The following is a 14371-nucleotide window of genomic DNA, read 5'->3' as shown; positions in this document are numbered from 1 at the left end:
TGCTACATGGCCTCTGGATGGCAGTCTCCATGGGCATTCAACGCCTAGAGGTGCGCGGGGATTCGAACCTCGCGATATCCCAAATAAATGGATACTTCGATGCCAAGGATCCGAAAATGGCAGCTTATCGCAACGCCGTCCTAAAAATGTCAGCTCGGTTTGAGGGGCTCGAATTTCACCATATAGCCCGGGATAACAACCAGGCAGCAGACGTATTGGCACGCATTGGCGCAAGGCGTGATGCCGTCCCTCCCAACATCTTCCTAGAGAGGCTGTTCAAGCCATCCATACTATGGTAGGGGGAATCCGGAAATAATAATCCGGACCCAACCGCACTGCCCGACACCGAACATTCTGACACAATTGGCGGTTCTACCAATGAAGTAACACCCTCAGCCCACGTAATAATGGCAGTCATCGCCCCATGGACGGAACCATTCCTAGCCTACCAAACCAGGCAGGAACTTCCCGAGGACCAAAACGAGGCCCGCTGCATAGTGCAGCGATCTAAAGCCTATAAGGTCCATGAGGGAGAGCTTTACAAGAAAAGCACAACAGGAGTCCTTCAAAGGTGTATCTCCGAAGAGGAAGGGCGGAACCTTTTGGCTGAAATTCATGCCGGACTCGGCGGGCACCACGCCGTAGCCCAGGCCCTTGTAGGCAAGGCCTTCCGTACAGGATTTTATTGGCCGACGGCCCGGGCAGATGCTTAGGACTTAGTCCAACGATGCGTCGGTTGCCAGCTCTTTGCTAATCAAAGCCACATGCCACCCACCGAACTCAAAACTATACCCATAACCTGGCCCTTCGCGGTCTGGGGGCTTGACATGGTTGGACCCCTTAAGGGAGGAACCCACAAGCAAAGATACCTACTGGTCATGGTGGATAAGTTCACCAAATGGATAGAGGCCAAGCCTGTCCAGACGGCCGAATCTGGGCCGGTGATAGACTTCATATCAGGGGTTGTACACCGTTACGGCGTCCCCCACAGCATCATCACTGACAACGGCACGAACTTCACGGCCGACGAGGTTAAACTCTGGTGCAAAAACATGGGCATCAAACTCGACTATGCTTCAGTCTATCACCCCCAAACTAACGGTCAAGTCGAACGAGCAAATGATCTAATCATGAGCGGCATCAAACCCCGATTAGTGCGGTCCCTCAAGGAATCTAACACGCACTGGGTAGAGGAGCTCGACTCCGTACTCTAGGGGCTGCGGACCACTCCAAATCGCACGACCGGATTTACACCATTCTTTATGGTATACGGCGCAGAGGCAGTTCTGCCCTGTGACATAATTCATGACTCACCTCGCGTGCGCATGTATGAAGAAAGAGAAGCCGAGCTTGATCGGCAGGACAGTTTGGACACAATGGAGGAGGAGCGTGACGTGGCAAAAGCCCGTTCCGCATTCTATCAACAGCAAGCTCGAAGATATCAAAGCAGAGAAGTACGGGCCAAAACTTACAACGTTGGCAAGTTAGTTCTACGCTTGCCGGACAAGAAAAAGGACAAACTCAAGCCCAAATGGGAAGGTCCCTTTATTATTGACCAAGTCCTGACCGGTGGAGTGTACCGTCTGCGAGACGCATCGGACGACCAACTTGAGCCGAACCCATGGAACGCAGCCCGTCTCCGAAGGTTCTACGCCTAGCGCCGGATTCTGAGTCCGTCTCCTTCCTCCGTCTATATTTTACATATTAGCTGTCTTTTGTTTCTCTCCTTCTTCCCCCTTTACTATTACAGCCTTTGAAAGCTTGTTCGCGCATTGTTCGCACACACTTGACGCGCTATCCGCGCTCATTATACCCCGGGGCTTCTTCAACAGAAGCTTACTTATACGGGCTTCATGCCCAACACATGTGTCACACTTCCGCATGTACCTTTTATTCACCATTATATGCATCGATATGACTTAAGTTTTGGCCAAGCTGGGTTGCCTGGCTCCTGTGCTTACCCCTATGTTCCCGATTGTTCGGCTAGGTGGTAAAGGGAGCACCTTTGCGATTGTTACTGCCGGGTCAGCCGGATGTGTACATCACACTGGGTGAAGCCTAAAGCTAGCGTTCTTAAGGGAATATTCGGCCGGTGAACTAAAAGACGATTTCTTACCTATTTATTTATCTGCCCCCAGATGTTTTTCTGCTTTTTTCGCAGTCCGGACATGCACTTTAGGGCATGCCTCCCAGGGAAAGGAACCCCTAACGGAACTATTCTCCCTGGAAGATGTTTCTTACTAACCATGTAATATAACATACTAGTTGGGCACTTGTCAGATACAGCACTAATGACCCCTACGCCTGGTCTCCATGCATGCCCTGGTTCTTATATAACCGCGAGGGTATTCGGAAACACTCCGGACTATTGGGTCCCGAGGTTGAAGCGAAAAGGTCCGCTATGACAAACGATCTACAATCCGGCTAGAAGGCATTTTACATGTCATCTTAAATTACATAGTCAACTTGACTGGGCATATTCCTCTTCAATGCCATCCAGCAGGCTATCTAGTTTACAGTCCTTCTGAGAATACTTTGCGGCCAATTCTACTTGGCCGTACACTAAGCTCACAGGGATCTCCTTCCCATCAGGCCCCGCAGGTCCGACCTCGGCCATGTGGTTTGGGTCAGCCTTCATGTACCGCATCTTCACCATGGCCCAGGCCTCCCTGGCGCCTTGACGGCAGGACGATATCTTCCATAAGCGGAAGCGTGCTCCCTGAAGCCTCTCTACAAGCTCTCTAAGGCCTTCGGGCAGGGAGGCATATGGCCACAAGGCCTGGGCGACGCCATTCATCACCTGCCGAACTCGTTCGTGCAGTTGCAAGAGCTCAGGAAGCAGGTCACCCGTAGAACCGGGCATCTCCTTTGCAGGACGGCCTGTGAGCATACCTACAGACATAACTCTGTTAGACGACTTCCTCGCCGAACTCTTTTTCAAAGTTCGTTCAAGCACTTACTGAAAATGCCGCGTCGAAGTCACTGATTCTCCTTAACGGAGTCAGATAGCTGGGCACGAACATCCTTTAGTTCCTCACCCAGCTGGGTGTTGGCATCTTGGAGATTATTTTTCTCCTGCCTCACCCTTGTAAGCACACTCTCGCCGGCCTTTAACCGGCGCATGAGCTGTTGCTTGTCCGGATCTATCCCGGTGCCATCTGCAATATTATTGTTAGACTTATACACACGCCGCACTTCACAAATTACTTGTCTTTTGAAGCATATATTACCAGAGGGGGTCTCTTTGGCTTCCCCCACTGCGGCTAGTGCGGCCTCAAGTTGGGCTTTGCACTCCTCCAGCTCCTGGGACAGTTGGGTATTCTTTTCGGTAAGACCCTGCACAACAAATGATCCTTAAATCAGTTATTCTAACTATTTGAAGTTCGGGGGCTACTGGCATATATAACAGTCAAATCTTCTCACCCGTATGTCTTTTACATACTGCTCTGTGGCTTTGGCTAGACCATTTTGAGCGGCACGAAGGTGCGCATCTCCCGAACTAAAGGCATCCAATGCCTCTGGGGAGAAACATGCGTCACGAAGAGCTGTCCGGCGGCGCCTATGATTCATGGCACTCTCCACCTCGGAATTGATGGCAGATAACCTGTCAGCATCCTCTGTTGGAGGAACATCCGACGCACGCCCCGTGTTCGCCTCCGCTTCTGGACCTGGCTTTGGAGCCCGGCGAGCGGAGGACTGATTGGCAACCTCTCCGGATACAGTCCGGCGAGCGCTCTTCTTCCTGAAAAGGCACGAGCATTAGTATGCCTCCCGGGAATAAAGCTGGGGAGTAAGGTGACGCGCCATACCGTTGCACCGGAGTTTTGATCCGGACCGCACCTCTTTTTAGCCTGCTGGGCCGTGCTGCCCCTTGTTGGCTAGCCGCCGTGGGCTCGGCTCTCCGCCTCAAGAGTGCCCCCTGCGAAACACCATTGGTATACGGTGGTCAAAACACGCACAGATGGGTCATTTTCAAAGTATTGGGACTTCAGTCTCAGTTACCTGCGAAGCGGGAAGTATTCCGGGGTAATCGGCCGTAATGGCGACCAAGGCATTATCGATGCTCAGTTGGTGAAATACCCCGTCGATCAACTCCACTGATATGTACGGATCCTCTTGGGAGGTCGGATCGAGGAACCGTTCCGGATCCTCAGGTTGTGGAGGCGGGCTGTTTATATCCTTTACGGCCCGGTGCAGTTCCTGCGCCAAAATCACAAAATGAGATACTTGACTATGGGAGTACGGATCGGATAGGCAAAAATGAAAGTCCGCTTACCCAGCTTGGAGGATTGTTCATAGAAAATCCGCGCTGCGGATTGATGCGGAGGAACTCCTCCTCTTCTGCCTTGTACAATGTGGACAAGATCTTCGTCAGATCGGCGACCGATCCCGGCCCCTTACGGCCGCAACGGGTGGCATCGTCCTCCCCGTTGAAATCCCACATGGGGTGGCCTCTATACTGGAGCGGCTGCACCCCCCGCATAATGCATATGGCCATGACTCCCGTCATGGTCAGTCCGGAATGAGCTAGCAACCTTATCCGACTCATCAAATAAATAACGTCCTTGTCGTTTTCCCTCTGAGGGCTCCGTGGACGCCAACTTAGGTGTTTCTTCAAAGGAGCGTTATTAAACTCAGGGACGCCGACCCGAACAGGGTCCGGCAGGGGGACATCTTCTATATAAAACCATGCCGAAGGCCAGTCTTCGGACGCCTTCTTCGGGATTCCGGACAGATATCCGGTCCCGGCGATGCGCCATAGTTCGGCTCCGTCCACTTGATATATCGACCCCTCTTGAGAACGGGGCACAAGACAGAACAACTTCTTCCACAGTGCAAAATGAGGCTCGATGCCCAAAAACAGCTCGCAAAGGGCCACGAAGCCCGCGATATGCAATATGGAGGCAGGCGTAAGGTTGTGCAACTGGAGGCCATAGAACTCCAGGAGCCCCCGGAGAAACGGATGAATTGGAAATCCGAGCCCTCTTATCAAATAAGATACAAGGCATACCCGCTCTCCTTTGGAGGGGCTGGGGACGCTCTCCGCTTGCTTTCCGCCCTTATAGGTGGCGAGTCCGGCTCGAACCGGGACCATGAAGGCTGGGGGAAGGAATCCCTTGGTTTGAAGCGCCACTAGCTCACTATGCGGGACGGAACATCTCTCCCAATCTCCAGGCTGAGGGCTGGGAGGGCGAGAGGAGGAGCCGCGTCGACTGTCCATGATGGAATGGATTTCTGTCAGATGCGCTCTGATGAATGCTCGCGAAGGGAGGATTGTGTGATTTGGATCTAGATCCTCGTCTCTTTTATAGACAGCTCATTTGCGCAGCTAGGGGGTAAAATGTAAAAATACCCTGACTTTTCACATTCATTCAACACGTGGAAGATGGCCATTATTGGGCATAGAAGCCGAGGAGCGCAATATTCACAGGAAGTCGGGCGCTATTCAACAGGTACACATGATTTGGAGAAGAACCCGCCTTGCAATGCCGAAGACAATCTACGCGCCGGACTCATCGCCATTGAAGCCTGGTTCGGGGGCTACTGAGGGAGTCCCGGACTAGGGGGTGTCCGGATGGCCGAACTATCATCTTCGTCCGGACTCCTGGACTATGAAGATACAAGATTGAAGACTTCGTCCCGTGTCCGGATGGGACTTTCCTTGGCGTGGAAGGCAAGCTTGGTGATACGGATGTGTAGATCTCCTACCATTGTAACCGACTCTGTGTAACCCTAACCCTCTTCGGTGTCTATATAAACCGGAGGGTTTTAGTCCGTAGGACGAACAACGATCATACCATAGGCTAGCTTCTAGGGTTTAGCCTCTCAGATCTCGTGGTAGATCTACTCTTGTACTACCCATATCATCAATATCAATCAACCAGGAGTAGGGTTTTACCTCCATCAAGAGGGCCCGAACCTGGGTAAAAACATCGTGTCCCTTGTTTCCTGTTACCATCTGCATAGACGCACAGTTCGGGACCCCCTACCCAAGATCCGCCAGTTTTGACACCGACAACCATCCTCCACCATGCCGGAGCGCCTACCAAGACCGCGTCGTCCACTGCTAGAGATGGACGTTTCTCATGCACAACGACGGACCAATAGCCTTGCATCGCGTTGTCTCGCTTCATCGGCGCTGTCATCCTCTTTGCCAGGGCCGCTCACACGACCTTCTCTTCCACCGCAACGGGACTTATCCCCCGATGAACCCGTGTACCGTCGCAGATCTGCTTCAATGCCATCGATAGCCATCGCACCCCCCATGCCTACACGACGCCGCAAGAGAGGTGGCACTTCGTATCTCCTCAACTTTTTGATCTCAACTAGAAAATAGATCTTAACTTGGTTACTATACTTTCTTTTCAGCTCTTAGAATTTAGTTCTTAGTTCGAAGCAAACAATGGATGCTAAATATCATTTCTCCGGTTTGCAGCTTCAAATCTGCCATGGCACAGCCATAATACGGTTTAATTGATCATGCTTAGGGTTTAATTGATCATGTTGGTTCCGTGGTGGTTTCTTTAATAGAAATCGGAGGGGAAACCCTCTTTTGCTAAAAAATATGCTTAGAGTTCCCCCCTTTTATGATCACTATACGATCAGAATACGTGCTTCGTGTCATAATAACACTGCTCACCCATCAAGCTAAACAAGCTTAGTTGTTCAAATACGAATATGATATTATTAAAACAGAGTTGTTTAATTGATCAGCTAAATGTTCCTAAATTAGTTTCGAAAATGCATGTTCGCCGCTCGGGTGTGTATCTCTACAGGGTGCCCATGGTGGGCCGGCCCACCATGGGATTTTGGGTCGTCCCAGGCCTCGATTCCCCTCTATTTTGCTGCGCGCTTCCGATCTCTACTCGCCCCCAGCCGCCTTCCTCGTCGGTGACTTGCCGTCCCCGGACGGCAGGACTCTAGGAGGAGACGCCGGACTAACAGGAGGCCAGGAGCCGCTCGCCCAATAGCGTCATCGCTGCCCGGGCGCGCCCCCGTGCCTACCTTCCCAGTCCGTTCAGGGCTCAGGCGTGCAGCACCCACTAAGCCAACCCGATTTATCCTGAGATACGTCCTCAACACTCAACATCCACTCCTCATCACCCATTTTCTAATTGATTCATTACTCATTAGGCAGGACTGTCATTAGGGTTTGTTGTGTGCTCAGTGCTACCTACACTTAATGGTTCAGATGTATTTTGGTAATCTTTAGTACCTCTAAAGTTCGCAGGGTTTTCAAAATTCCGGCCTGTCGGAACAGACACTAGTCATTTTGGATTGTTTGTCGTAGTGACATTGACCCAGATTACTACTGCAAGCCAGGTTTGTTGACAATTTTACTTGTCTTTCTTACTCATTCGATATAATATCCAATTATTCACGTCGATTAGTTGCAAACAATAAGTGCTAGACAAACTTCTTCATTCAGATTTTGGACGGTCTCTTACTGCAGTTACAATTCTTCATACTTGTCCTAGTAAGCTCACAAGTAAATGATTGATTCACTACATCTATGCTTGCCTTGTCATATTTGTTGTCAATATTCTTTTAGGGTGGTCTCTTACTGCAGTTACAATTCTGACTACTTCTTATGTTTTCATGAATCTCAGATTCTGAACAGCATCATAATGATTATGAGCTTGTGCGCATGAAAAGAATAAAGCAGAATAATGCCATGGCTGTCAAACTTGGCATTAAGGGACTGAAACCAAGTCTGGATGCAATGCAATGCAAACGCTCTCCACCTACAGATTCATGCTCAGAATATGATCCTAACAGTGATTCTGAGCTAGAGGGAGACCTAAGTCAATGTAGCTCCCTAGTGGAGGAGTCAGAGGAAGATGCCCTATCTTATTCACCCATCAAGGTACTTGCTCTAACTTTCCAAGGTTACGTTGCTCGCACATATCTTGCAACTGATGCTTTGCATTGCTTCTACTTTGTTGAACTGCCATTAGCTTAGTTTACACATCGTGTACGTGAATACGCCCTGCCTGTACCATATTTATCCATTCAAATGCTATTCTTGTGTATCAGAGGTTCAAAAGGAAGAGGGCGATTGCTAATCATGGAGGAGCACAAGCAAAGTATTTGGAAAAGGTAGTGGCACCTGATAAATCAAATAGCCCATTAGGTGTAGTTGCAATATCACCTGACCCACAAAATACCCCAACTCTAGCAGACTCTAGCCCTACTACACTGGTCATTTCTGATGCCCCAACTCAGCAGACCCCAACTGCAGCAAATAGTATGATTATGCTAGTTGACATAGCACCAGCTGTACGACGCAAAACCCCCATTCCAGCAAAGAGTACACCAAATCCAGTTGCCAAATCCCTTTTCGAACCAGAGAGAGCCCCAATTGCAGCAAATAGGACCCCTGTTGCATTTCTTCCCAGTTTAGAAGACGAAGCTTATGTTGTTGTCAGGAACTTTGTGCGCATCTTTCCTTCATGGAAAGATTATACCGCAGACACAGAACAATTTCCAGTCTTCCTCCGCAGGTTACGCGTAAGTAATGTACTAATGTTATTCATGGTCATTACTGCATATGTTTCTGTTGACAAAAGACACAAAATTTCATTCTTTTAAATAGGCGAGGAGCAAACTGGATTGTGATGATGAGCAAGGGTTGGTTGCGCTTTTCAAGCACTCATTGATGAAGTATCGTTCCTACCTGAGGCAAGCACACTTCGATGGCAAGTCTCTGAATAAATTTTTTGTAAAGTCTCCGGTGCTACATTTATCCGACGGTGACTGGAATAATCTTGTTACACATTGGTCTCGGCTGCAGCATAAGGTACTGTCTATGATATCACATCACAATTTGAACTACATTTCTGCATTTGCCTTAATGTCTCACTTGTACGAAAACTGTTAGTAGAAGAAAATTCGTTCTCAGGGGACCACAGAATCTCGCAACTATACTGCACACTGCATTGCTCTTGTGAGTACCTCTTGCCCTGTATGACCATACTTACTTTCATAGCTGTTTGATTATGTAGCATCACTGCACATGTTAGCCCCGTAATCGTCCATTTGGTGGACATTATAAGATCCTTATGGACTCTTACATAAATTTAGAATCAACCCAATGCTTTTGAAGAGGTTTAGCTCTGTAGTCCTCTTGTAAGGACTGAACGTGGTCTATCACTGTACTTACATTAACTGCTACTCCCTTCGTCCCATAATATAAGAAAATTTTGTACAGTACACCAATGTTCAAAACACTCTTGTATTATGGAAAGAGGGTTTGGTTCATGTTGTAGCATTCTGCATCTTATCTCCCTCGCCCACCATTTACTAAAAAAGATCAGATCTATATTTAATCTTACTAACAAGTAGAATACACAAACAATGCCAGTGCAGAAGTGTAGCCCATTGCTCTTGTCAGTACATTTTTTCCTGTAATGCTTGTACTTCCAGGGATTGGTAGTTGATTATGTAGCATCAATCTGCATCTTATCTTCATTATCCTCTATCCTTTCCAGTATTATCATATCTATAATTACTCTCTACAAAATGTAGAGTACAGGCAATGCTTATGACGAAGATTCCGTGCTGAAATTCTTGACTTATCCTTCCCTTGACATGGAGAAGGGCATTATAAAGCTGGTGTTAACTATTAATGTAAGTCAGTCCTTCTAAAGCCTTTATCCTCAACTGTTGTTTAATTTTCTCATACTCCCTATCGTTTACTGCTGTTTAGTTTGCTGTTTCTACCAAAATGCATGTTCGCAAGAACCGTAAGTTCTAAGTTTTACTTGTAAAACCAAATTCCTTATTCATACCATGCACATTACTTAATACTCCCTATATGTATGCTTGTTTTTGTGGATCTATAATCCAGTGTGTGGTGAAGCAGCCCACGTTTGCACCTTGTCATCTCCTGTTTTATCTTACTGATGTGGCTGATGATATGATCAACATGCCATGCACATTATCCAAAATAGATACAATGATTTTCTTTGCCCTTCATCTATGCTTGTTATGTTGACATGGTAATCTAGTAGTGTGGTGAAGCTCCCCGCATTATGAACAATGCCAAATTATGCTATTGATATTTTGAACTTACTCTTTATTTTCTAATTTGAAATTGGATGGAATTGACAGCACAGTTATCATCTTTGTTTATACACGTGCAAAACTTGTCATCTCTCTGCTTTGTTTCAGGGTGATATGCCTGATGGCATGCACAAGTCTGCTGAAGGTTGTGAGACAAACTCAACATATATTGCAGCAAAGAAGGCAAAACATCTTGAAGATAGCGAGACAACCCCAAAGTCTTGTCTTGATGCAGTGTTCAAGTTACTTGAGACTAATAGTCAGACAAGCCCACATAATTCGTTGTTTGAATCAGTTTGACTTCTTCAGTCCCAAGTTCTAGCAGAAAGGCATTCTGCAACTCAACTTTGACTTCAAGTCCTATCTCTAAGAAAGATTGCAGAGAACACCAATGAGAACCTCATCGATAAACAGCTACACCTGGAAGCTATGACCAACATGCTAGGCCGGTCTCACAGCCTTGATCAGCAACTTGCGCAGCAGTTCCCCCGCAAGGCTAACCTTTCTTGATCTGTCTTGGAAGTGGTCTCGGTTCAGTATTATTTTGTTATGCTGCAATGGTGCCCAGTTTTCGTAATCTGCTTCTTCGCTGCGCTTTATGATCACTGGTGGCGAACTTCGATGCCCAGTGGATGTAATATACCTTAAATCCTTTATTGTATAGTGTAGGTTTATTCTTAGTTACTATGCCATAATTTCTTTATTGTATAGAGTAGGTTTGTTCTTAATTCCTACTAGTTACTGCCATCATTCGCTATCTGAAAAAAAAATCAGATGTAGTCGACCGGGCCGAAACATTCGACTCTAACGGGCCTGGTTTTTAGCGGGCCACAATTGGGCCGGCCTACGTCTTTCTTGGGCCCGAATGATTGGGGCCTTCACACATTGCGCCAGGCCCAAACTTACATCGGCCTATATTTTAGTTGGGCCTTTTGTCGACCCAGCGCTTAGTTTGGCCCAGGTAGCGTTGGGCCATTAATAGGATGAATATTGTACTGGCCTATTACGGGCGAGATGAAACCACGGGCCTTTAGCAGGCCAAAATGCATGTTGGGCCTCAATTTTCACTAGTCGTCGACGGGCCTTCAGCAGGCCAAAATGTAGACCAGGCCTTTTTGGGCCCAGTTAGCTCACGGGCCGTTACCAGGCCGAAACATATCTCGGGCCTTAGTTGGCCCACTGATGTCATGGGCCTTTAAGAGGCCGAAAGCTTAGTATAGGCATCAATGGGCCGAATTACACGACAAGCCTTTAACAGGCCCAAAGTCACATTGGGCTTAACTGTTGTCACCTTTAGCACGGGCCGTTAGTGGGCCCGATGTCCCGTCGGACCATATATGGCCCATGGGCAGCACGGGCCATTCCCAGGCCGAAAGTCACACCGGGCTGAAATGGGCCCATGTCTACATCAGGCCTCTAACAGGCCGAAAGTCATTAGGCTGTAGTTGGGCCCAAATATTGGGCGAACAATTAACGGGCCAGATCTGGCTTCGGGCCGCAAATGGGCCCAAATATTGGGCGAACAATTAACGGGCCAGATTTGGCTTCGGGCCGTAAATTGGCCCAAATATTGGGCGAACAATTAACGGGCCAGATCTGGCTTCGGGCCGTAAATGGGCCTTTATTAAGCAGGCCATTATTGGGCTGGCCCACTAGTACCTGATTAAGTACTACGGGCATTTGACTGGGCCGACCTTTTTAACCTATATGGGCCTCTGTTGGGCCCAGCCACGTGTCGACGTATCATAGGCATATCTCCTCTAATGGACGGGCGACATCTGGCCCACTGACAAGCTGACAGGTGTTCCCTTCGGCCAATTAGAATTTTACATGTGGAAATTTCCCATTGGTTAGGGCTGTTAACGGGTTATCGGATCCAAAATCTGACCCGATAGCTTAACAGCGTTCCGTTATGGTGGATGCCACATGTCGGTCACCCTTGACGAAAGCACTTCTGTGACGCGCGATTTATCATCATGGAAGTGGACACTTCCGTGATGATAATTTTGGTAATGTCATGGAACACTTCTACGACAGCACAACTATGACTATCTTGATCCTGTCATAAAATCATCATGGATGTACATGCATGACAAAAAACGCGACCTACTATGACAAACACGTATCATCACGGAAGTGTATTTTTTGTAGTGAGGGAAGCAGAGGTTGTCATGCGCTTTTATGGTTGGATGCACAAAATCTTAATGCAAAAGAACGTCACTTTATATTTCCACTTGTGATAGGGACCTTTATTATGCAGTCTATCGCTTTTATTTCTTCCATATCACAAGCTCGTATAAAGCTTATTTTCTTCACACTAATAGATCATACATATTTATAGAGCAATTTTTATTGCTTGCACTGGTGACAACTTACTTGAAGGATCTTACTCAATCCATAGGTAGGTATGGTGGACTCTCATGGCAAAACTGGGTTTAGGGATGTTTGGAAGCACAAGTAGCATCTCTACTTGGTGCAAAGAATTTGGCTAGCATGAGGGGGAAAGGCAAGCTCAACATGTTGGATGATCCATGACAATATAGCTTTTCGGACATAAGAAAACATAACTCATTACGTTGTCTTCCTTGTCCAACATCAACCTTTTAGCATGCCATATTTTAATGAGTGATCACAATCATAAAAGATGTCCAAGATAGTATATTTATATGTGAAAACCTCTCTTTCTTTATTACTTCCTATTAATTGCAACGACGACCAAAACTATGTTTGCCAACTCTCAACAACTTTTATTCATCACACTTTTTATATGTGAAGTCATTACTCTCCATAAGATCAATATGATCTTTTTATTTCTTTTTATTCTTTCTTTAATTCCCTCAAGATCATAGCAAGATAGCAAAATCCCTCAACTCAAAACTACTCTTTATTATATATAGCTCACGGACTCGATTACATAGATAGAGATCAAAACAAAACTCAAAGCTATATCATACTAAAACTTTATTCTACTAGATCAAGATATAACCAAAAGGATCAAACTAAGAAAATGATAAAAATAGAAGTGTGATGGTGATACGATACCGGGGCACCTCCCCCAAGCTTGGCAGTTGCCAAGGGGAGTGCCCATACCCATGTATTTATGTCTCTTTCTTCGAAGGTGGTGATGATGGAGTTGATGATGTAGTGTCACACATCGAGCGTAAGAGATTCCCCAACTTGCGGATAATGCCCTTGAGTGCGGTGATGTGCTCTTCCAATAGAATATTTTCACGAGTGATATACTTGTTTTGCACACGCATTATTTCAATGATCTTGAAAACTTCAACTTCAGTAGGAGTAAGATGATTGTAGTAAGGTTGAGGGATGTCTTCTTCTTCTGCTGCTAGAACTTGATCTTCCGTGGCCTTCTTGATCTTATCACCCTCATTGATTCCCCCGAGTTCTTCTCGCTTCATCTCTATCGTCATTAGCCAAGCATCATTGCCCGCATTGTTGGAGGAGGGGGACGACATGATGCCTGACCTTGAAAAACTCTGGCAGAAAATAGGTCAAAATGAAAATAGGAGATTTTGTCATGGTACGGTGGTTAAAACCTTCGGGAGATTATATAATGAATTTTTACCGACCAGAAGAAGTATCATGCAAGAAAACAGAGTCCAGAGGGCACACGAGGTGGCCACAAGGCAGGGGGCGCGCCCAGGGGGTAGGGCGCACCCTCCACCCTCGTGGATGCCTCGTGTCTCTTTTGGACTACTTTTAATTATCCTAATTTTTTAAATATTCCAAAACAGAGATAAGTTGCTATTTGAACAGTTTTGGAGTCGGTTTACTTACCGTACCCCATACCTATTCCTTTTCGGAGTCTGAAAACATTCTGGAAAGTGTCACTTATATACTCCTCTGGGGTTACGGTGTTAATAACATTGGTTTCAACATTTATGGGACTACCTATGATATAATGCTTGATTCTTTGACCGTTTACCACCTTCGGATTTGTGCCTTCGGCGTTGTTGATTTTTATGGCACCAAAACGATAGGCCTCCTCAATAATGTAAGGACCTTCCCGTTTAGAGAGAAGTTTTTCTGCAAAAAATCTTAAATGAGAGTTGTATAGCAAAACATAATCACCTACAATCAACTCACGCTTTTGTATCCTTTTGTCATGCCATCTTTTAACATTTTCTTTAAACAACTTGGCATTCTCATAGGCTTGGGTTCTCCATTCATCAAGCGAGCTAATGTTAAATAACCTCTTCTCACCGGTGACGGTGTCCTGGACTAGGAGGTACTCACCACGTCGTCTCCCGATCAGTTGGATTGGGCCGAGGACCCCCATGGCCGTATA

This window comes from Triticum dicoccoides, chromosome 2B (assembly GCF_002162155.2).
Source record: "Triticum dicoccoides isolate Atlit2015 ecotype Zavitan chromosome 2B, WEW_v2.0, whole genome shotgun sequence".
NCBI lineage: Eukaryota > Viridiplantae > Streptophyta > Magnoliopsida > Poales > Poaceae > Triticum > Triticum dicoccoides.
The sequence above is the reverse complement of the archived record's forward strand: the minus strand, read 5'-3'. Positions refer to the sequence as shown.